At 49.1% G+C, this 25,885-nt stretch overlaps 2 pseudogenes; one reads left to right on the forward strand and one right to left on the reverse strand.

Moving 5' to 3' along the window:
* Window positions 1-288: 288 nt before the first annotated feature.
* Window positions 289-16,966, reverse strand: LOC139232589 (zinc finger protein 436-like; annotated as a pseudogene).
* LOC139232777 (zinc finger protein 229-like) lies at window positions 11,135-12,340 on the forward strand (annotated as a pseudogene).
* Window positions 16,967-25,885: the final 8,919 nt, after the last annotated feature.

Raw genomic sequence — 25,885 nt, forward strand, 5'->3', positions numbered from 1 at the left:
GCCTGGCCAATGTATGCAACCCTTATAATAATTGTTACCCTCATTTTGTAACAATGAGTGAGAAACTGCACAAGAATGATTCAGTTGAATAAAATATATTTATAAATTTTGAAAAAGTTTGTAAGAGTTAAAATAAAATAGTAACAAATTATTTTTCCACTACAATGTGATAAATAAAATTATTTCTCTTAGAAACACCCAAATATTCACAGTAACTACAAACAACGCCCCACCCGGCACCAATTCTACCTGCGCCCACCATTCCCACCCCCTTTACCCCCCTCCACCTTACCCCTGATTGCTCCTTCCCGTTGTCCCTACCGATACTCCTGCCCCTACCCGGATTGGGATCACGGCGTTGTGCAGTAGAGCACCTCGAGCGCTGCTGCTGTAAGGGGGGCGACAATGGCAGCGCCATGTGTGGGGGTTCTGGATAAGCGTGGGGTTCTGAAAACCCAGCTTCAGAGTCGGAAGCAATTAATTCCTCCCGCCTCTCGGGTATTGTCACCATCGGTGATATGACACCTTGGGGTGCGGTGCCATATGACGATTCCATCGATTGCCACGTGACAATGATGGAATCAGCGGTTTGCACGTCCACCCCGGGTCAATTGACCCCCCATCTCGCCTCCACCTCATGGACCAAGGCCTCTGGGGCTTCCCACGAGAATCTTTTTGGCCTCTTCCTTCCCCCTTCCTCTCTTTCTACCTCTCCCTCTCTCTCCATTATTTGGTTTTGAAAATGTTCAAAATTATGCAAAGTATACAAATTAATGAGGACTATTCAAAATAAATTCAAAAACGATGTCCAGAAATCAATAATTACAGTTTGAAAGTGTTAAAGTATCTCTGCTGCTCGCTGACAAATGTCTACAATCTCCTCCCTCCCTCTCTCTCCGTCCTCCTTCTGCGCTTGCGCCGGTGATTTCTGACCCTGAATTGCGGGAAATATATGAGGAAAAATAAATTTGTGCGTGCGCAGAAGGGCCGTTTTCCCGTATGCCAGCTTTACACGGGCAAAAAAACCACCGCCGCCCAATACTTACCGCTACCGCCAGCCAAATATTACCGAAACTAGTGGCTTTGGTTCTTAGCGGGATTCAGACAGTACTAAAAACATGCTCAGCGTTTACCGCCAGAACACCACTGGGATATGGGCGTTACCGTTAAATATGGAATTTCTAGACCCTTATGTGGCTAGGTGTCAAATTCTGTTATATAACGCTCCTGTGCAGTGCCCAAGGATATTATCCGATGTTAAAGGCACTATATAAATGTAAGTTCTTGTTGTTGGATGTGATTAACAGCGAAAGCCAACCCCTGAAATCATGTGTGAAGCCGCTGGTTGGATGAACGAGTGAATCCCTTCCCACGTACGGAGCAGGTGAACGGCCTCTCTCCTGAATGAGCTTGCTGGTGTATTAGAAGTGGGGATAATGTCGTAAATCTCTTCCCACACTCAGAGCAGGTGAATGGCTTCTCTCCGGTGTGAATGCGTTGGTGTGTCACCAGTTCCTGTTTGCTTTTAAAGCCCTGCTCACAATCAGAACATTTAAACGGTCTGTTATCACTGTGAACACGTTGGTGTGTCAGAAGCTTGGATGAAGTAGTGAATCCCTTCCCACACATTGAGCAAATGAATGGCCTCTCTCCAGTATGAACTCGCTCATGTATGACAGACTGAATCCCTTCCCACACACGGAGCAGGTAAATGGCCTCTCTCCAGTATGAACTCGTTGGTGTCCCAACAGGCTGGATGATGTCGTTAATCCCTTCCCACACACGGAGCAGGTAAATAGCCTCTCTCCAGTGTGACTGCGTCGATGAGATTCCAGTTGTGATTGGGAACCGACTCCCTTCCCACAGTCCCCACATTTATACCGTTTCTCCCTGCTGTGGGTGTCCTTGTGTCTCAACAGGTTGGATAATCGGTTGAAGCCTCGTCCACACACAGAACACGTGTACGGTTTCTCCCCGCTGTGAATGATGCAATGTTTTTTCAGGCTGTCTAACTGATTAAAGCTCTTTCCACAGTCAGTGCACTGGAACACACGGGTGTGTGTGTCTCGGTGCTTTTCCAGCCTCAATGATGAATTAAATCTTTTGCCACAGACAGAACAGACAAACATTTCTCCTTCCATAATTAGAGGCCGATCATATACGAGTTAAGTAATTGTGTAAGGTATTGATGAGATCTTTGGTTCGAGCTTCCCTTCTGCAAATCCTCCTAATAACCTGTGAAAGGAGTTTACAAAAGTTATGACTGTAAATACAAGATGTTCAGAACAGACAATTGTAGTTTCTATGGAACATTCTTTCCCCTTTTGTTCCCCAAAGCTGTAAATATCCCATCCAACATGCTCCTCCCACTCTCTGCTCATTGTGAGAGATTCATCGCCAAGTCTCTCACTATTTCTTTTCCCCTCTCCAGATTTTCTCTCTTCCTCTCCTCAAAGTGCTGACTCTGACTGTAGGTCAGTGCCACTCATTGACTCATATTATAGCCGTTTCTGATACCAAATAATCCAGTTCACAACAAATGATCTTTAATGGCTTTATTAGCAGCTTTGAGCGGACAGTGACATCATTGCCCAAATGTGGAGAACAGAAAGTCCAGGGGTTAGTTCGGAGCTCTCTTCTCCCCAGGTCTGTTCCAATAAGCTGCAGCTTTCTGAGTTACAGTTATACATACTCACTCACTCAGTAAGTGATGGGGTCTCACTGAACTATGACACAATAAATGTCCGTTCTCACTGTCACATAGACCGTACCTTGCAGGACAGCGACCTCTATCGACACCTGCCCCTTCTCCACAATAGACAAGGAGATTTTACAGTCCACAACCCAAGCTCACACCGGGAGAAACATCTGGTAATTGCCATTAAAATGTAAAACAGAGCAATACAATGGTGCATTGGTCTCTTGTGGACTAATTGAAGAGATCGTTTGTCATCATTAGTCAAAAACTTCATTGTCACATAGTACGGATGGTGCAAGGTGGACCTTCCTCTATTTTCTTCTGCAATTCACGTTAGCACAATCTCATCCTCACTTCCCCAGATTCAGATCTTTGAGCTGCTCCTACAAAGATTAACCGAAAATAGGTCAGCTTCGGGCCGGATTGTCGGGAATGGATAATGTACACTGTATTTAAATACGCTCCCTGACCGCTCCCCATTGACGGACGATCCCTGAACGGTCCCCACTGACGGACGCTCCCCAACCGCTCCCCATTGACGGACAATCCCTGAGCGGTCCCCACTGACGGACGCTCCCTGACCGCTCCCCATTGACGGACAATCCCTGAGCGGTCCCCACTGACGGACGCTCCCTGACCGCTCCCCATTGACGGACGATCCCTGAGCGGTCCCCACTGACAAACGCTCCCCGACGATCACTATTGACAGACGCTCCCTGACCGGTCCCCATTGGCAGATGCTCCCTGACCGGTCCCCATTGACAGATGCTCCCTGACCGGTCCCCACAGACAGACATAGAAACATAGAAAATAGGTGCAGGAGTAGGCCATCCGTCCCTTCGAGCCTGCACCACCATTCAATAAGATCATGGCTGATCATTCTTTCAGTACCCCGTTCCTGCTTTCTCTCCATACCCCTTGATCCATTTTGCCGCAAGGGCCATATCTAACTCCCTCTTGAATATATCCAATGAAGTGGCATCAACAACTCTCTGTGGCAGGGAATTCCACAGGTTAACAAATCTCAGTGAAGAGGTTTCTCCTCAACTCAGTCCTAAATGGCCTGCCCCTTATCCAAAGACTGTGTCCCATGGTTCTGGACTTCCCCAACATCGGGAACATTCTTTCCACATCTAATCTGTCCAGTCCCGTCAGAATCTTATATGTTTCTCTGAGATCTCCTTGCATCCTTCTAAACTCCAGTGTATAAAGGCCCAGTTGATCCAGTCTCTCCTCATATGTCAGTCCAGCCATCCCTGGAATCAGTCTGCACTCCCTCAATAGCAAGAACGTCCTTCCTCAGATTAGGAGACCAAAACTGAACACAATATTCCAGGTGGGGCATCACCAAGGCCCTGTACAATAGCAGTAAGACTTCCCTGCTCCCATACTCAAATCCCCTTGCTATGATGACCAACATACCATTTGCCTTCTTCACTGCCTACTGTACCTGCATGCCAACCTTCAATGACTGATGAACCATGACACCCCGGTCTTGCTGCACCTCCCCTTTTCCTAATCTGCCGCCATTCAGGTAATATTCTGCCTTCGTGTTTTTGCCCCCAAAGGGGATAACCTCACATTTATCCACATTATACTGCATCTGCCATGCATTTGCCCACTCGCCTAACCTGTCCAAATCCCCCTGCAGCCTCTTAGCGTCCTCCTCACAGCTCACACCGCCACCCAGTTTAGTGTCATCTGCAAACTTGGAGATATTACATACAATTTCATCATCTAAATCATTAATATATATTGTAAAAAGCTGGGGGTCATAGAAACATAGAAAATAGGTGCAGGAGTAGGCCATTCGGCCCTTCTAGCCTGCACTGCCATTCAATGAGTTCATGGCTGAAATTGCAACTTTAGTACCCCATTCCTGCTTTCTCGCCATTACCCTTGATCCCCCTAGTAGTAAGGACTTCATCTAACTCCTTTTTGAATATATTTAGTGAATTGGCCTCAACAACTTTCTGTGGTAGAGAATTCCACAGGTTCACCACTCTCTGGGTGAAGAAGTTTCTCCTCATCTCGGTCCTAAATGGCTTACCCCTTATCCTTAGACTTTGACCCCTGGTTCTGGACTTCCTCAACATTGGGAACATTCTTCCTGTATCTAACCTGTCTGAACCCATCAGAATTTTAAACGTTTCTATGAGGTCCCCTCTCATTCTTCTGAACTCCAGTGAATACAAGCCCAGTTGATCCAGTCTTTCTTGATAGGTCAGTCCCGCCATCCCGGGAATCAGTCTGGTGAACCTTCGCTGCACTCCCTCAATAGCAAGAATGTCCTTCCTCAAGTTAGGAGACCAAAACTGTACACAATACTCCAGGTGTGGCCTCACCAAGGCCCTGTACAACTATAGTAACACCTCCCTGCCCCTGTACTCAAATCCCCTCGCTATGAAGGCCAACATGCCATTTGCTTTCTTAACCGCCTGCTGTACCTGCATGCCAACCTTCAATGACTGATGTACCATGACACCCAGGTCTCGTTGCACCTCCCCTTTTCCTAATCTGTCACCATTCAGATAATAGTCTGTCTCTCTGTGGATAACCTCACATTTATCCACATTATACTTCATCTGCCATGCATTTGCCCACTCACCTAACCTATCCAAGTCACTCTGCAGCCTCATAGCATCCTCCTCGCAGCTCACACTGCCACCCAACTTAGTGTCATCCGCAAATTTGGAGATACTACATTTAATCCCCTCGTCTAAATCATTAATGTACAGTGTAAACAGCTGGGGCCCCAGCACAGAACCTTGCGGTACCCCACTAGTCACTGCCTGCCATTCTGAAAAGTCCCCATTTACTCCTACTCTTTGCTTCCTGTCTGACAACCAGTTCTCAATCCATGTCAGCACACTACCCCCAATCCCATGTGCTTTAACTTTGCACATTAATCTCTTGTGTGGGACCTTGTCGAAAGCCTTCTGAAAGTCCAAATATACCACATCAACTGGTTCTCCCTTGTCTACTCTACTGGAAACATCCTCAAAAAATTCCAGAAGATTTGTCAAGCATGATTTCCCTTTCACAAATCCATGCTGACTTGGACCTATCATGTCACCTCTTTCCAAATGCGCTGCTATGACATCCTTAATAATTGATTCCATCATTTTACCCACTACTGAGGTCAGGCTGACCGGTCTATAATTCCGTGTTTTCTCTCTCCCTCCTTTTTAAAAAAGTGGGGTTACATTGGCTACCCTCCACTCGATAGGAACTGATCCAGAGTCAATGGAATGTTGGAAAATGACTGTCAATGCATCCGCTATTTCCAAGGCCACCTCCTTAAGTACTCTGGGATGCAGTCCATCAGGCCCTGGGGATTTATCGGCCTTCAATCCCATCAATTTCTCCAACACAATTTCCTGACTAATAAGGATTTCCCTCAGTTCCTCCTCCTTACTAGACCCTCTGACCCCTTTTATATCCGGTCCCAGCAGTGAGCCCTGCGGCACTCCACTAGTCACTGCCTGCCATTCTGAAAAAAAATCATTAATCCCGACTCTCTGTTTCCTGTCTGCCAAACAGTTCTCTATCCATGTCAGTGCATTACTCCCAATACCATGTGCTTTGATTTTGCACACCAATCTCTTGTGTGGGACCTTGTCAAAAGCCTTTTGAAAGTCCAAATACACCACATCCACTGGTTCTCCCCTGTCCACTCGACTAGTTACATCCTCAAAAAATTCCAGAAGATTTGTCAAGCATGATTTTCTCTTCATAAATCAATGCTGACTTGGACCAATCCTATCACTGCTTTCCAAATGCGCTGCTATTTCATCCTTAATGATTGATTCCAACATTTTCCCCACTACTGATGTCAGGCTAACCAGTCTATAATTACCCGTTTTCTCTCTACCTCCTTTTTTAAAAAGTGGTGTTACATTGGCAACCCTCCAGTCCATAGGAGCTGATCCAGAGTCGATAAAGACTGTTGGAAAATTATTACCAATGCATCCACTATTTCTAGGGCCACTTCCTTAAGTACTCTGGGATGTGGACTATCAGGGATTTATCGGCCTTCAATCCCGTCAATTTCCCCAACATAGTTTCCCACCTAATAAGGATATCCTTCAGTTCCTCCTCCTCCTCACTTGACCTTCGGTTCCCTCGTACATCCGGAAGGTTATTTGTGTCTTCCTTTGTGAAGACAGAACCAATTGTTCAATTGGTCTGCCATTTCTTTGTTCTCCGTTATAAATTCGCCTGAATCCGACTGTCCTCCTCTGCTGAATTCTAAATTTCTCCCAGTCCTTCGGCTTGCTGCTTTTTCTGGCTAATTTGTATGCCTCTTCCTTGGATTTAACACTATCCTTAATTTCCCTTGTTAGCCACGGTTGAGCCACCTTCCCCGTTTTATTTTTACTCCAGACAGGGATGTACAATTGTTGAAGTTCATCCATATGATCTTTAAAGCTTTGCCACTGCCTTTCCACCGTCAACCCTTTAAGTATCATTTGCCAGCCTAATCTAGCCAATACACGCATCATACCTTTCCTTAATTTCAGGACCCTAGTTTGTGAATTAACTTTGTCACTCTCCATCTTAATAAAGAATTCTACCATATTATGGTCACTCTTCCCCAAAGGGCTCTTGCACAACAAGATTGCTAATTAGTCCCTCCTCATTACACATCACCCAGTCTAGGATGGCCAGCTTTCTGGTTGGTTCCTCGACATATTGGTCTAGAAAACCATCCCTAATACACTCTAGGAAATCCTCCTCCACAGCATTGCTACCAGTTAGGTTAGCCCAATCAATATGTAGATTAAAGTCGCCCATGATTACTGTTGTACCTTTATTGCACACATCCCTTATTTCTTGTTTGATGCTGTCCCTGAGCGGTCCCCACTGACAGATGCGCCCTGATCGGTCCCCATTGACAGACGCTCCCTACTGACAGACATGCCCTGACCGGTCTCCACTGACAGACGCTCCCTGACGGTCTCCACTGACAGACGCCCCCTGACTGGCCCCCACTGACAGACGCTCCCTGACGGTCCCCACTGACAGATGCTCCCTGAGCAGTCCCCATGGACAGATGCTCCCTGATCGCTCCCCATTGGCAGACGCTCCCTGAGCGGTCTCCATTGACAGACGCTCCCTGACGGTCGGACTGTCCTGGAGTTTGGGCCTTAAACTGGCGCCAGTTGCGGGGAGGCGGAGTTTGCTGTGGGGCCTGGGCCGCACTCGGGGCCCAAGTTTCCACACGCGCCTAGAACAGCACAGTCCCGACCTGGATGCCCGTTTTTCGTGCCACAAAGTGCGCCTAAAAAAACCCTCCGTATTCTCCACCTCCCTGCAAGTCCTCTGGCCCTCGGCGCAGCGCAGCTGTAGGGGGGCGGAGCCAGGTCCCTGCGCTGAAAACAGTGCTGGGACCTCTGCACATGCGCGCTATAGTGGGCACGCAAGTGCAGCATCTCCAGGCGCCCAAAACTGTGGGAGGGGCCCGAAGCACGCAGCCCCTAGCCCTAGCCCAATGGCTTCACTGGGGCTGCGTGAATAAGGCTCCTCCCACGGCCAGCTCCTGCTTCCTCCCGACCTGACTCGACTCCCACTTATCCCCCCGCCCCCGGACCGGACACCGACCCGACACCCGCTTCCCCCCCCGGACCGGACCCGACCCGACACCTGCTTCCCCCCCAGCCCGGACCGGACCCAACCCAACTGACGCTCCCCCCGACTCGACCCGACTGCCGCTCCCGCTTCCCCCCGACCCAACCCGACTGCCGCTCCCGCTCCCCTGCGACTGGACCCGACCCGACTGCCGCTCCCGCTCCCCTGCGACTGGACCCGACCCGACTGCCGCTCCCGCTCCCCTGCGACTGGACCCGACCCGACTGCCGCTCCCGCTCCCCTGCGACTGGACCCGACCCGACTGCCGCTCCCGCTCCCCTGCGACTGGACCCGACCCGACTGCCGCTCCCGGTCCCCTGCGACTGGACCCGACCCGACTGCCGCTCCCGCTCCCGCTTCCCCCCGACTGGACCCGACCCGACTGCCGCTCCCGCTCCCCTGCGACTGGACCCGACCCGACTGCCGCTCCCGCTCCCCTGCGACTGGACCTGACCCGACCCGACTGCCGCTCCCGCTTCCCCCCGACTGGACCCGACCCGACTGCCGCTCCCGCTCCCCTGCGACTGGACCCGACCCGACTGCCGCTCCCGCTCCCCTGCGACTGGACCCGACCCGACTGCCGCTCCCGCTCCCCTGCGACTGGACCCGACCCGACTGCCGCTCCCGCTTTCCCCCGACTGGATCCGACCCGACCCGACTGCCGCTCCCGCTCCCCTGCGACTGGACCCGACCCGACTGCCGCTCCCGCTCCCCCCCGACTGGACCCGACCCGACTGCCGCTCCCACTCCCGCTTTCCCCCGACTGGACCCGACCCGACTGCCGCTCCCGCTCCCCCCCGACTGGACCCGACCCGACTGCCGCTCCCACTCCCGCTTTCCCCCGACTGGACCCGACCCGACTGCCGCTCCCGCTCCCCCCCGACTGGACCCGACCCGACTGCCGCTCCCACTCCCGCTTTCCCCCGACTGGACCCGACCCGACTGCCGCTCCCACTCCCGCTCCCCCCCGACTGGACCCGACCCAACCCGACTGCCGCTCCCACTCCCCCCCGACTGGACCCGACCCGACCCGACTGCCGCTCCCGCTTCCCCCCGACTGGACCCGACCCGACTGCCGCTCCCACTCCCGCTTTCCCCCGACTGGACCCAACCCGACCCAACTGCCGCTCCCACTCCCGCTCCCCCCCGACTGGACCCGACCCGACCCAACTGCCGCTCCCACTCCCGCTCCCCCCCGACTGGACCCGACCCGACCCAACTGCCGCTCCCGCTTCCCCCCGACTAGACCCGACCCGACCCAACTGCCGCTCCCGGACTGGATCCGACCTGACCTCCCTCTCCCCAACCTGACCTCCCCCTCCCCGACCCGAACCTCCCTCCCTCCCCGACCTGACCCAACGCCACCTACCTGTAAATCTGGTGCTGGGGACGGGCCCTGCCCGAAGTCTCGGGCCCGGCCCGTTCAGCCTTCAGTCCCGACGGCAAACCGCTGCCTTTCACACAGGTAGGAACATGGTTTATTTAATCTTTTCTTTGCTTATAAATTTTTATTCAGGTTGGATTTATTTGGATAATATTTGTATAAGTATAAATAAGGATTTATTGTAAAATTTAATGACTTCCCTTCCCCCCCCCCTTGTTCCCGACGCCTAATTTGTAACCTGCGCCTGATTTTTTAATGTGTAGACAAGGTTTTTTCAAGCGTACAAAAATCTTCACTTACTCCATTCTAAGTTAGTTTGGAGTATGTTTTCACTGTGGAAACTTTGAAATCAGGCGTTAGTGGCTGGACACGCCCCCTTTTGAAAAAAAAATTCTGTTCCAAAGTGAAACTGTTCTACCTGACTAGAACTGCAGAAAACTAAATGTGGAGAATTCCGATTTCTAAGATACTCCGTTCTACACCAGTTGCTCCTAAAAATCAGGAGCAAATCATGTGGAAACTTGGGGCCACGGTGTGTGTGAAGCCCGCGACCCCCCGCCCATCTCTCACCCGCTGTCGCCGCTCTGCCTCCTGGCCCCGCCCACTGGCAGCGCATGCTCCGCTCACACTGCCCGGGGGAGTGACGGCAGCTCCAGACCAATAGGAAAAGAGGGGGCGGTGCTGGAGGACCGAGTGGGCGGTTGGTCCTCCAATCAATCGGAGTGTGAGGATCAGTGAGGTGAGCTGAGACAGAGGGCGGAGAGAAGCTTCCGGAGCAGCGGGGAGGCTTGAAAAGAGCCGCTGTGGGCCTCAGGCCCCCAACAACAAGCTCCAGCTCCGGCCTTTGCCTCGAGCGGGGCCCCCGGGGGAGGGGCAGCTGCGGGGCTTTCTCCCGGTGATAGGCCGGGGAACGGCCGCCATCTTGCTGGAGCAGGGCGTATGTGCGGCCTTTCCCTGGGCCAGGAACCAGGAGGAGAGAATGTTGTGAATTTCTATCCTGGACTCACAGTCAGGGCTTTTGTAAAGTGCTGTTCCAGGCTGTGAGAAGGGCAGCATTTACAGGCCGCAAACTCAAACCCAACATCACATCCACATCTCACACACTCACTCACTCCATTCATCATGGCCTGAATATCAGCCGCCTTTCAATGTGGAAGGACAAATGTTTGTCTCTTCTGTCTGTGGCAAAACATTTCAAACATCAGTGTGACTGGAAAAGCCCCGAGACACACACACCCGAGTGAGACTATTCCAGTGCACTGACTGGAAAGAGCTTTAACCTGTTACACAGCCTGAAAAACCATTGCACCATTCACAGCGGGGAGAAACCGTACACGTGTTGTTTGTGTGGACCAGGCTTCAACTGATCATCCAACCTGGAGAGACACAAGGACATCCCCACCATGGAGAAACCGTGGAAATGTGAGGACTGTGGGAAGGGATGCAGTTACCCGTCTGAGCTGGAAACTCATCGACGCAGTCACACCGGGGAGAGACCGTTCACTTGTTCCGTGTGTTGGAAGGGATTCACTCAGTCATCCAGCCTCTATACACATCAGCGAGTTCATACTGGAGAAAGGCCATTCACCTGCACTGAATGTGGGAAGGGATTTAATGCTTTATCAAACCTCAGGACACACCAGCAAGTTCACTCTGATAAGAGACCTTTTAAATGTTCTGACTGTGACAAGAACTTTAAAAGCACGAAGGATCTGCTGACACACCAACGCACTCACACTGGAGAGAGGCCGTTCACCTGCTCTGTGTGTGGGACGCGATTCACTCAATCATCCCACCTTCGGACACATCAAATTGTGCACTCTAATAACAAACTTTTTCAATGTTCTGACTGTGAGAAGAGCTTTAAAAGTAAAAAGGATTTACTGACACACCAGCGCACTCACACCGGGGAGAGGCCGTTCACCTGCTCTGTGTATGGGAAGGGATTCACTTGTTCATCCTACCTTCTCACACACCAACTTGTTCATACTGATAACCGACCTTTTGAATGTTCTGACTGTGAGAAGAGCTTTAAAAGTAAACAGCACCTCCTGAAACACCAATGCATTCACAATGGGGAGAGGCCATTCACCTGCTCTGCGTGTGGGAAGGGATTCACCCGATCATCACACTTGTTGAGACACCAGCGAGTTCACACTGGGGAAAGGCCATTCACGTGCACTGAGTGTGGGAAGGGATTCACTGATTTATCCGACCGTTTGACACACCAGCGAGTTCACACCGGGGAGAGACCGTTCACCTGCTCAGTGTGTGGGAAGGGATTCACTCAGACATCCCACCTGCTGACACACCAGCGAGTTCACTCTGATAACAGACCTTTTAAATGTTATGACTGTGAGAAAAGCTTTAAAAGCACAAATGCTCTGCTGAAACACCAACGCACTCACACTGGGGAGAGACCGTTCATCTGATGTGTGTGTGGGAAGGGATTCGCTGATTCGTCCAACCTGCTGATTCGTCAGCGAGTTCACACTGGGGAGAGGCCGTTCATCTGCTCCGTGTGTGGGAAGGGATTCATTCAGACATCCCACCTGCTAGCACACCAACATGTTCACACTGGCGAGTGGCCGTTCACCTGTTCTGTCTGTGGAAACATAGAAACATAGAAACATAGAAAATAGGTGCAGGAGCAGGCCATTCAGCCCTTCTAGCCTGCACCGCCATTCAACGAGTTCATGGCTGAACATGAAACTTCAGTACCCACTTCCTGCTTTCACGCCATACCCCTTGATCCCCCGAGTACTAAGGACTTCATCTAACTCCCTTTTGAATATATTTAGTGAATTGGCCTCAACTACTTCCTGTGGTAGAGAATTCCACAGGTTCACCACTCTCTGGGTGAAGAAGTTTCTCCTTATCTCGGTCCTAAATGGCTTACCCCTTATCCTTAGACTGTGACCCCTGGTTCTGGACTTCCCCAACATTGGGAACATTCTTCCTGCATCCAACCTGTCCAAACCCGTCAGAATTTTAAACGTTTCTATGAGGTCCCCTCTCACTCTTCTGAACTCCAGTGAATACAAGCCCAGTTGATTCAGTCTTTCTTGATAGGTCAGTCCCACCATCCCGGGAATCAGTCTGGTGAATCTTCGCTGCACTCCCTCAACAGCAAGTATGTCCTTCCTCAAGTTAGGAGACCAAAACTGTACACAATACTCCAGGTGTGGCCTCACCAAGGCCCTGTACAACTGTAGCAACACCTCCCTGCCCCTGTACTCAAATCCCCTCGCTATGAAGGCCAACATGCCATTTGCTTTCTTAACCGCCTGCTGTACCTGCATGCCAACCTTCAATGACTGATGTACCATGACACCCAGGTCTCGTTGCACCTTCCCTTTTCCTAATCTGTCACCATTCAGATAATAGTCTGTCTCTCTGTTTTTACCACCAAAGTGGATAACCTCACATTTATCCACATTATACTTCATCTGCCACGCATTTGCCCACTCACCTAACCTATCCAAGTCACTCTGTAGCCTCATAGCATCCTCCTCGCAGCTCACACTGCCACCCAACTTAGTGTCATCCGCAAATTTAGAAATACTACATTTAATCCCTTCGTCTAAATCATTAATGTATAATGTAAACAGCTGGGGCCCCAGCACAGAACCCTGCGGTACCCCACTAGTCACTGCCTGCCATTCCGAAAAGTACCCATTTACTCCTACTCTTTGCTTCCTGTCTGACAACCAGTTCTCAATCCACGTCAGCACACTACCCCCAATCCCATGTGCTTTAACTTTGCACATTAATCTCCTGTGTGGGACCTTGTCGAAAGCCTTCTGAAAGTCCAAATATACCACATCAACTGGTACTCCTTTGTCCACTTTATTGGAAACATCCTCAAAAAATTCTAGAAGATTTGTCAAGCATGATCTCCCTTTTACAAATCCATGCTGACTTGGACCTATCATGTCACCATTTTCCAAATGCGCTGCTATGACATCCTTAATAATTGATTCCATCATTTTACCCACTACTGAGGTCAGGCTGACCGGTCTATAATTCCCTGTTTTCTCTCTCCCTCCTTTTTTAAAAAGTGGGGTTACATTGGCTACCCTCCACTCGATAGGAACTGATCCAGAGTCAATGGAATGTTGGAAAATGACTGTCAATGCATCCGCTATTTCCAAGGCCACCTCCTTAAGTACTCTGGGATGCAGTCCATCAGGCCCTGGGGATTTATCGGCCTTCAATCCCATCAATTTCCCCAACACAATTTCCCGACTAATAAAGATTTCCCTCAGTTCCTCCTCTTTAATAGACCCTCTGACCACTTTTATATCCGGAAGGTTGTTTGTGTCCTCCTTAGTGAATACTGAACCAAAGTACTTGTTCAATTGGTCTGCCATTTCTTTGTTCCCCGTTATGACTTCCCCTGATTCTGACTGCAGGGGACCTACGTTTGTTTTTACTAACCTCTTTCTCTTTACATACCTATAGAAACTTTTGCAATCCGCCTTAATGTTCCCTGCAAGCTTCTTCTCGTACTCCATTTTCCCTGCCCTAATCAAACCCTTTGTCCTCCTCTGCTGAGTTCTAAATTTCTCCCAGTCCTCAGGTTCGCTGCTATTTCTGGCCAATTTGTATGCCACTTCCTTGGCTTTAATACTATCCCTGATTTCCCTAGATAGCCACGGTTGAGCCACCTTCCCTTTTTTATTTTTACGCCAGACAGGAATGTACAATTGTTGTAATTCATCCATGCGTTCTCTAAATGTCTGCCATTGCCCATCCACAGTCAACCCCTTAAGTATCATTAGCCAATCTATCTTAGCCAATTCATGCCTCATACCTTCAAAGTTACCCTTCTTTAAGTTCTGGACCATGGTCTCTGAATTAACTGTTTCATTCTCCATCCTAATGCAGAATTCCACCATATTATGGTCACTCTTCCCCAAGGGGCCTCGCACAATGAGATTGCTAATTAATCCTCTCTCATTACACAACACCCAGTCTAAGATGGCCTCCCCCCTAGTTGGTTCCTCGACATATTGGTCTAGAAAACCATCCCTTATGCATTCCAGGAAATCCTCCTCCACCGTATTGCTTCCAGTTTGGCTAGCCCAATCTATGTGCATATTAAAGTCACCCATTATAACTGCTGCACCTTTATTGCATGCACTCCTAATTTCCTGTTTGATGCCCTCCCCAACATCACTACTACTGTTTGGAGGTCTGTACACAACTCCCACTAACGATTTTTGCCCTTTAGTGTTCTGCAGCTCCACCCATATAGATTCCACATCATCCAAGCTAATGTCTTTCCTAACTATTGCATTAATCTCCTCTTTAACCAGTAATGCTACCCCACCTCCTTTTCCTTTTATTCTATCCTTCCTGAATGTTGAATACCCCTGGATGTTGCGTTCCCAGCCCTGATCATCCTGGAGCCACGTCTCCGTAATCCCAATCACATCATATTTGTTAACATCTATTTGCACAATTAATTCATCCACCTTATTGCGGATACTCCTTGCATTAAGACACAAAGCCTTCAGGCTTGTTTTTTTAACACCCTTTGTCCTTTTAGAATTTTGCTGTACAGTGGCCCTTTTTGTTCTTTGCCTTGGGTTTCTCTGCCCTCCACTTTTCCTCATCTCCTTTCTGTCTTTTGCTTTTGCTTCCTTTTTGTCTCCCTCTGTCTCCCTGTATAGGTTCCCATCCCCCTGCAATATTAGTTTAACTCCTCCCCAACAGCACTAGCAAACACTCCCCCTAGGACATTGGTTCCGGACCTGCCCAGGTGCAGACCGTCCGGTTTGTACTGGTCCCACCTCCCCCAGAACCGGTTCCAATGCCCCAAGAATTTGAATCCCTCCCTGCTGCACCACTGCTCAAGCCATGTATTCATCTGCGCTATCCTGCGATTCCTACTCTGACTAGCACGTGGAAAGGGATTTACTGATCCATCCAACCTGCTGACACACCAGCGAGTTCACACCGGGGAAGGCCGTTCATCTGCTTGCTGTGTGGGAAGGGATTCACTCAGTCATCCTCCTTACTGAGACACCGGCAAGTTCACAAGTGACTGCAGAGGTTGGATTCTACTGCTATTGCTGCTGTTAACGTGATCCTTACCAATGGATCCATCACAGACCCAATCCACATCCGAACCGGGGTCAAGCAGGGCTGCGTCATCGCCCCAACCTTCTCAATCTTCCTTGCTGCCATGCTCCACCTCACAGTCAACAATCTCCCCGCTGGAGTGGAACTAAACTACAGGACCAGTGGGAATCTGTTGAACCTTCGCCGTCACCTGGCCAGGTCCAAGACCACCCCAACATCTGTCGTTGAGCTACAGTACGTGGACGATGCCTGCGTCTGCGCACATATAAAGGCCGCAGTCATCAAGATCCACGGCGCGGCCCTGGACAACGTGAACCACTTCCCTTTTCTCAGGAGCCTCCTATCAACAAGCGCAGGCACTGACGACGAGATCCAACACCGCCTCCAGTGCACCAGTGCCGCCTGAGGACACGAGTGTTTGAAGACCAGACCCTCAAAACCGTTATCAAGTTCATGGTCTACAGGGCTGTAGTAATACCCGCCCTCCTGTATGGTTCAGAAACATGGACCATGTACAGTAGACACCTCAAGTCTTTGGAGAAATACCACCAACGATGTCTCCGCAAGATCCTACAAATCCCCTGGGAGGACAGACGCACCAACATTAGCTTCCTCGACCAGGCCAACATCCCCAGCATTGAAGCACTGACCACACTTGATCAGCTCCGCTGGGCAGGCCACATAATTTGCATGCCAGACACGAGACTCCCAAAGCAAGTGCTCTACTCGGAACTTCTTCACGGCAAACGAGCCAAAGGTGGGCAGCGGAAACGTTACAAGGACACCCTCAAAGCCTCCCTGATAAAGTGCAACATCCCCACTGGCACCTGGGAGTCCCTTGCCAAAGAATGCCCTAAGTGGAGGAAGTGCATCCAGGAGGGCACTGAGCTCCTCGAGTATCGTCACCGAGAGCATGCAGAAAACAAGCGTAGACAGTGGAAAGAGCGTGCGGCGAACCTGTCCCATCCACTCCTTCCCTCAAAGACTATCTGCCCCACCTGTGACAGAGACTGTGGTTCTGGTATTGGACTGTTCAGCCATCTAAGAACTCACTTCAGGAGTGGAAGCAAGTCTTCCTCGATTCCAGTGACTGCCTATGATGTTCTTAAAACAAATTACCTGAGCTGACTTTTCTCGCGAACAATAAACTAAGTGAGGTGCGTGGTGGCGGGCGGGCGGGCCATGCGCACGCGGTGTCCCGGGCAGTGAGGTCCCAGTGCACAGGCGGGCGAGCACTCCGGCTGTCTTTGCCTTTGCATTGAGCCTCCTGTGGCCCCACCCCCTGGGCACACGCGCCGCTTTGCATTGAGCCTCCTGTGGCCCCACCCCCTAGGCACACGCGCCGCTTTGCATTGAGCCTCCTGTGGCCCCGCCCCCTGGGCCGCGCCACTTTGCTTTGAGCCTCCTGTGGCCCCGCCCCCTGGGCACACGCGCTGCTTTGGCACCTGTTTCAAGCGGCTCGCGCTCTGCTGCCCTGGGCGCGTGAGGTGGGCTGGCCCCTCCCCCCGGCGCTCGCCCCACCCTCAGCCGCAGCGCTCTGATTGGCCGCAGCTCCGCTCACGTGCCGCGCTTGCAACGGCCTGGCTGATGACAGTTGACGGAAGGCTGCCATTTGTCCCGCTGCCTGTGGCAACTGTTGGCAATTATGTTTGGGTCAGTATGTTTTTGGAATAGAAACTTGATTTGATTGCATTCATGTCATTGTGCAAATGGAATGCTTTAAAAGCACTGCAAGACACACCAGCTACATCCGTTAAAGGGAGGCTCTAGAAATAAATGTTTGAATCTTGTAAAAGAAACAGCGATTGAAGTGTTTGCTATAAATTTGTAACAACTGGATTTTTCTCCTTTTGGCACTAGTTTCTATAGAATTCTTGATAAATGAATAAGATGCAAAACCAATATCCAAAATTTGCATCCCCCAATCGATCGTATTTATTTTGCGTGTCACATGGAATGTCACCAGAAGCAATAGTTTGATATTCTTGGCCAGCAAAATCCATAGAATTCACGGCTTAATAACCAAGCTCAATAAAAATCTGGAAGAATTTGCCAATCTGCATATATATTGTGGACATATTTTTAATAGTCTCGAAGTAAGAAGCCTGAGGCCTGGTAGCACCAGCATTGCAACTTGAGAGTGAAGTGGTGTTAATGGGCTGTCACAGATGTTGGGCTGTCTGCTATCTGCAACCCCGATCAAAAGTTTACTTGTGTATAGAAATGTACAAAATACAAATACCATATTTTTTAATTGCCCAGTTCTACGGCCTTCACATCCATCCATTCTTCCTGTTGCAGCATATTTGTTGAAAATGTTCTTCAGTGTTGCCCAGGAACTTTCATGTAAACTGAACATTTTGGGCAGAACTGTCACTATTTGTAGCAGTCAATACTTTGTGTCAGTATATCATATTAAGGCTTTATTTTTTGAGAAGATCGACCACAGTCATTAAGCCACTTTACAGTCATTTACCTAAAGCTGTGCTCTGAAAGGTAGCTGAAAATATCTGACCAGGAACATCTGGGTTCAGTTCAGCTCAGATAAGACAAATGAAGTTCTCTCTGATGGAGAATTGGGTTGTGAGGGTTTAAATGGAAACAGGCCTAAAGTGTTGATGCCCTCTATGATAAAACATGTTCCCAAAGGGGAATTTACTGAGAAATACCAGCAAAGCCTGAAAGCCATATTGGGTTGTAGCTCCTGGACCGTTGCCCCAAGGAATGGCCAAGTATGAAAGCAGCAGGTCATAAACCCTCACAGCCAGACTCATTTTCTTTAGTGATTGAAGCAATTCTTTTATCTTTCCCACACTACAACAGTGACTACACTCCAAAAAGTACTTTATTGGCTGTAAAGCACTTTGAGATGTCCGGTGGTCATGAAAGGTGCTATATAAATGAAAGTCTTTCTTCTTGGTTTAAGTGACTTGCATGGTTTTCGAAAAAGACTTGTGAATTTGTCATAAAACATCAGTTTCTCTCGACCACCTTTTTTTTTAACCCTTTGATCACCTCTACCTGCCTGACATTAAGTCCCTGCAGTAAACCTTGCTCCCTTGTTACTGACTCAGGTTGAACCTGACGATGCAAAACGTTGCCATCCTGTTGAGCCAGAGCTGGACATCAAACCCCACATGCTATCCAATACCAAGACTGCTTATTTCCATCTCTGCCACCTACTAGCTCCTCTGCGACTGAAGTCCTTATCTGAGGTTTAGTCACTTTTAGACTCCATCGTTCCAATGGCCTTCTCGCTGACTTCTGATGCCGCATCCTCCAAACACTCTTCTCCAAAATGTTATCATTCTTGTCTATCTCTTGTAGAGATCTCATCCATTTGATGCAAAAAGATAACTGACCGGGAAACTGGACAATCCTGACACAGTGCAATGCAGGTAATAGCTCATTTCCACACTCTCATCGAGTAATGGCCGGCTGGCCAACTAATAACCCTGACAAAAGGAAATATCTGGAAACCATGTCAGGACAAGGATGTAGTAATTAACTCTTTATTTGTATTCACTGACTGCGAGACAGAGCCAATACACAGGGAGAGGCCATAACTTGGGTTTTACTGTATAAATATCTCGTGAAATTGTACCATTTGGAAGGTGTTCACTTAGCCATTGACTGAGTCTCACCTTTCCCTTGCTAGCAAGTAAATTAAAGAAACTTCTGCCGGAGCTGCAGGTGTGTGAGTCGTTCATCAGAGGTCGAGATTTCGACACCTACCAATGTATTACATTTATTATCTTTGTCTTCAAATCTCTCCATGGCCTCGCCCACTCTATCTCTGCAATGACCTACAGACTTATTATCTCCTCCTGCACCCTTCAGTTCTCCCACTTTGGCCTTTTGTGCATCCCCTCCCTTTGCCCCACCTTTCAGTTGCCTTGACGTCGCTCTCTGGAAGTCTCTCCCTAAACACTTGCACCTCCACACCTCTCTCACCTTCTTTAAAATCCTTCTCAAAACCCATCTGTTTGACCAGGTTTTTCATTCCCCTCTCTCCCTCTGTGGCTCAGTTTATATTGCTTTAACTTTTTCCATTTCTGAAGCACTTTTGGACATTTTTATGTTAAAAGTGCAATATAAATGCAAATTGTTGTTGTTTCTAGCATTCTTAACACGATACTTCTTTATCGATATATTCGTATGTGGAGATCAGTCAAGTGGCAGCACAAGTTTTTACTTGATTTCCTCAAAGGGAATAAGAGTAGGTTTACTGATTCCGGTTACTCTTAGTGTGAACATCCACTCAACTGAGGCCTGTATTTTTCTGTGTAGAGTTGAAATAAAACGATATCATTAATTTATGATAACACTTTGGTAAACTCACTTTTTTCCTTTACATTACATCAGAGTAGGATCTTCAACTTTATGCTGGTGTCAGCTGTGGCTCAGTTGGTAGAACTCTTGGTTTTGAGTTAGAAGATTATGGGTTCAAATCCCACTCCAGAGACTTGAGCACGTAATCTCGGCTGACACTTCAGTGCAGTGCTGAGGCAGTGCTGGAGGTGTCATCTTCGGATGGGACATCGAACTGAGGCCCGTCTGCCCTCTCGGGTAGATGTGGGGAATCCCACGGCACTGTTCGAAGAGGAGCGGGGGTGGGGTTCTCCTGGTGTCCTGGCCAACACCTAGGGCAGATTATCTGATCATTTAGTTCATTGTTGTTTGTGGGAGCTTGTGCATGATTTTCTTTACCTGGAAAATAGGAATCCAAATCTTCCTGAATCAGAGAACAATTCCTTAAGTATTCCCTCTGTGCCCATGAAGGAACATGTAAGCTTAATTTGTAATTCTGCTACACATCTTTTGACCTCATTGTCCTGGAATAATGTTTAAATCTAGCCCAATTTCTGTCAGCTCTTTCCAAATATGGTTCCAGTCTTAAAAGGCAAAGATGGTTCAGTGAAGATCTTTAACCTTTAGTAATGGATAGAATCTGTATCCAGGAAACCTACCCTTTAAAACATATCAGCCCAGAATCTCCTGGAACATTTTTATGTAGCTACATTATTAGAATGTTGCTTTTTCCGAGGAATTTGTGCTTAACTGATTTACGCTGGTTTTGTGCCGAAACCTGGTTACGCGCAAATTTCCTGAATCATTTGGCTACTCCCAAATTATATCCACCGAAACTCCACTTAACTTATTAACATAGCTCTGTGTCTCATGCAAAAGACCAGAGAATGCTAGTTTCCTGCATTGGTGCCAGTTTTGAATGGGCATAAATTTACAGCCAAAGGTTTAGGCGCAGCACGTCCTGCAGTCGCGATTATTGGTGTTTTACAGCCTTTTGACAAAGTAATGTAATTCTCCTTACTGAGACCTGCACTGTATGCTCTATATACAGTAGGCCACCCCGACCTGTCAGTGCTTCAAAAAGATCTGGAGCGGCAGGCCCTTCACCATCGTGGGCCACCCCGACCTGTGTGAGAACATCTCGGCAGGTCGGGGTTATAAATAGAGCTGGAGCAGTGGGCCCTTCACTATCGTGGGCCACCCTGACCTGTGTGAGAACATCTCTGCAGGTCAGGGCTATAAATAGGGCTGGCGCATGCCACTGAAGATTCCAGCGTGAGCTGACACAAATGTGTAATAGCTTCGAGTGGGTGACTGGGTAATGTCATTGGGACCGAGGTCACCGTTTGGAGTGTCGGCAGAAACATCGGCTGGGCCCTGGTACAGCAGGGTAGCGGGAAGACCGTGGCGGATTTGTGATGAGTTATCGGGGCGGAGGAGCGATGAGGGACCGTGGCTGAGATTTGTTGAGTGATCATGGCGGAGATTCTCCAAAATGTTTGGTGCGGAGGTGCGGCAGGAGATCGTGGCGGAGGTGCGGCGAGTGTTTTTGTGGCGGAGGAGTGGAGAGAAATCGTGGCGGAGGTGAGGCGAATGAGGGTACAGGGCCCAGAAGAGCCGAGGGTCTAGGGGCAGCACTGGCCAGCCCACACTGCGATATGTGTGTGCGCTAGGTCCGTGCAGCAGAGCAGGTCTCCAGTCGTCCTGGTTAACGCTGGCCACTGGATAAAGGCCTCGCTCTGTCAAGCCCATGTGGTGGCTGATGTGCAACGGTCACCACACATTAAAGAAAATCCACGCACAGGCATCTTCCACCCCCTCAATTGGAGTTCAAGACTGGAACATCGAGTCCTTCATTGAAACATCGGTGAACTCATGTGGAAGCAAGTCATCCTTGTTCGAGGGACTGCCGATGATGATGAGGGTAATTTGGCCCGCAGGATTGTCACAGCGAATGATTTATGAGAGTCATTTACATTCAATATTTGCAGATATGACCTCCTCAGGATGAGACCAAAAGATGATTGTCTATATCATCATAGGCAGTCCCCCAAAATCGAGGGGCTTGCTTCCACTCCAAATGTGAGTTTTCAGGTGACTGTACAGTCCAATACAGGAATTACAGTCTCTGTTGCAGGTGGGACAGACAGTGGTTGGAGGAAACGGTGGGTGGGGAGTCTGGTTTTCCACACGCTCCTTCTGCTCCCTGTGCTTGTTTTCTGGATGTTATCGGTGACGAGACTCGAGGTGCTCAGCGCCCTCCCGGATGCTGTTCCTCCACTTCGGGCCGTCTTTGACCAGGGACTCCCAGGTGTCCGTGGGGATGTTGCCTTTATCAAGGAGGCTTTGAGGGTGTCCTTGAAATGTTTCTTCTGCCCAACTGGGGCTCGCTTGCCGTGTAGGAGTTCCGAGTAGAGCGCTTGCTTTGGGAGTCTATGGCCTAGTCAAGTGTGGTCAGTGCTTCGATGCTGGGGATGTTGGCCTGATCGAGGACACTAACGTTGGTGGGTCTGTTCTCCTAGGGGATTTGCAGGATCTTGCAGAAGCATCGCTGGTGGTATTTCTCCAGCGATTTGAGGTGTCTACTGTATATGGTCCACGTCTCTGAGCCATACAGGAGGGCTTGTATCACTACAGCCCTGTAGACCATGAGCTTGGTGCCAGATTTGAGGGCCTGATCTTCGAACACTCTCTTCCTCAAGCGGCCGAAGGCTGCGCTGGTGCACTGGAGGCGGTGTTGAACCTCGTCGTCGATGTCTGCCCTTGCTGATAATAGGCTTCCGAGGTGTGGAAACTGGTCCACATTGTCCAGGGCCGCACCGTGGCTCTTGATGACTGGGAGGCAGTGCTGTGTGGCGGGGTCAGTTTGGTGGATGTTTAGTGTAAGGCCCTTGCTTCGGTGAAGGTGTTGACGATAACTTGGGAGCTCTGCCTCTGAATGTGCGCAGACGCAAGCCTCGTCCGCGTACTGTCATTCGTCGACAGAGGATGGGACGGTCTTGGATCTGGCCTGGAGGCGACGAAGGGTGAACAGGTTCCCACTGGTTCTATAGTTTAGTTCCACTCCAGCGGGGAGCTTGTTGAGTGTTAGGTGGAGCATTGCAGCGATGACTACTGAAGAGTCATGTTGGTATATGAGCCGGCCTCTACTCAGTTATTTACTCAGGGCCTTACATGAAATAAGCGTAGAATATCCTTCTCTACCAGGTAAGATTTTTGGGTGAAATAAACCGACACTTGGGCTTGTCCACCTTTAAATTTATTGCGCCATCGTACAAGGATCATATGGACAATATCCCCACCATCATGACATTGAAGTGTTTTGTAGGGAGGATGTCTTTTATATGATTTTCTACCAGCGATTAGTACCAGGCCATACTAGTCTCATGGAGGATATTATAAAGAATGGTAGATCTGACAGGGTAGCTAATCTTTTGTTTGTAGAAGTTTAGTTTGTGAAGATTACTGATTTTAATGCCTAAATGTATCAGGAATCACATTAATTTTATGTTTTTCAGATTATAGACAAGTTTAAAGACATTGCTGTTCATTTTCCCAAAGAAGAATGGTCGGAGCTAAGTGAATGGGAAAAGATCCGGTTTCAGAATGTGAAGCGGAACTATGAAACCGTCCTTGCAACAGGTTAGTACAAAATCCATTTTTTCATCCCTTTCTGCATTTCTCCCTCTCCTGAAAATGTTGGTACGTACTGGCTTACGTTCCTTCCAATGTTACACTCAAGTGGATATTCTCCTCATTATGAGGTCAGACATTTTAGCTGGGATTGTCCATTTCACCACTGTTAGCACACATTCGGAAAGCATATCAGGAAATTCAGCATCCTCAGCCTGTGATACTCTGAAGATTAAATTAATGGCTGTGAAATTACAGGCTGAGGTTCAGAATTTCCCAATATGCACTGCTGAGGGCCAGGAGTGCTAAAGCAAAAAATCCTATCGGAGTGTTGGTCGGCTTGTGATGTGGTGGACAGCTAAACTGATCCTGAACATGCCTTCATCTGATGAGCACATGTGTATTTTTCAGCAGAAAAACTGGATAGTGACCAAGAGGTAAAATTCCTGACTGATATTTTTACCCCCATTTTTACCCCTTCCTAACCCGAAGTGAGGCCACTTATAACATTTCTGTGGTCACTGTGGCTGAGATGAGCTAACTGCACAGACCAGGCATCGGACGTGTGTCTTTACATAAGAATATAAGAACATAACAATTAGGAACAGGAGTAGGCCATCTAGCCCCTCGAGCCTGCTCCGCCATTCAACAAGATCATGGCTGATCTGGCCGTGGACTCAGCTCCACTTACCCACCCGCTCCCCGTAACCCTTAATTCCCTTATTGGTTAAAAATCTATCTATCTGTGATTTGAATACATTCAATGAGCTAGCCTCAACTGCTTCCTTGGGCAGAGAATTCCACAGATTCACAACCCTCTGGGAGTAAGAAATTCCTTCTCAACTCTGTTTTAAATTGGCTCCCCCGTATTTTGAGGCTGTGCCCCCTAGTTCTAGTCTCCCCGACCAGTGGAAACAACCTCTCTGCCTCTATCTTGTCTATCCCTTTCATTATTTTAAATGTTTCTATAATATCACCCCTCATCCTTCTGAACTCCAATGAGTAAAGATCCAGTCTACTCAATCTATTATCATAAGGTAACCCCCTCATCTCCGGAATCAGTCTCGTGAATCGTCTCTGTACCCCCTCCAAAGCTAGTATATCCTTCCTTAAGAAAGGTGACCAAAACTGCACGCAGTACTCCAGGTGCGGCCTCACCAATATCCTATAAAGTTGCAGCAGGACCTCCCTGCTTGCTGGTCTTTGTGACCCTGTTCCATTGTTAGACAGTACATTTTACCTTTTAAGACCCCGACCTGCCGCAGATGTTCCCTCGCAGGTCGGGGCCGCCACGCTGCTCCCAGGGCCCTCAGGTCTGCTTTTAAGGCCCCGACCTGCCACAGATGTTCCTTCGCTGGTCGGGGCCTGGTGCAGGAGAGCAACGGCAGTGAAGAGGGTAACTGGATAGGACGTCACCATAATCCAGGTTAGTGATTGGAGAGTGGGTAGATACAGTAGGAGCGGCGAGAGATTGCAGAGCGAGATGATTAGGGCCCAGGAAGGCGTGAGTTTGGGGCCTAGAAGAGGCCTGGGCCCAGGGCAGCATGGGCCTGCCCGCATTGCGATATGTGTGCACACTAGGTCCGTGCAGCCAAGCTGGTCTCCAGTCGTCTTGGTTAACCCTTGCCACTGGACCAAGACCAAGCTCGGTCAAGCCCGTGTGGCGGCTGGTGTGCAACGGCCACCACACATTAAAAAATCCCGCACAGGCATCTTCCACCCTTCAATATGAAGTTTGGGACCTGGAATATTAGGTCCTTCATTGAAACACCTGTGAACTCATTGAACTCATCCTTTTTTGGCGTGGAAGCAAGTCATCCTCGATTCGAAGGACTGCCTAAGAAGAACATTTTACCAACTAATCCTCCCATATACGTAATTGAATGTAGCTAAATTTGTGTTTGAGTGCATACTTTCTAGGAACCTGTCATTGCTGTTTTGAACCAGGTGAGGCCCGCAATACTCCTTCCAGGTGAAACAGCAATTTACTTGTACTTCTTTCAATTTAGTCTACTGTATTCGCTGTTTACGATGTTGTCTCCTGTAAATTGGGGAGACCAAACACAGATTGGGTGACCGCTTTGCGGAACATCTCCATTCAGTCCATAAGCGTGACCCCGAGCTTCCGGTCTCCTGTC

Source organism: Pristiophorus japonicus, chromosome 20, assembly GCF_044704955.1.
Source record: "Pristiophorus japonicus isolate sPriJap1 chromosome 20, sPriJap1.hap1, whole genome shotgun sequence".
Classification (NCBI taxonomy): Eukaryota; Metazoa; Chordata; class Chondrichthyes; family Pristiophoridae; genus Pristiophorus; species Pristiophorus japonicus.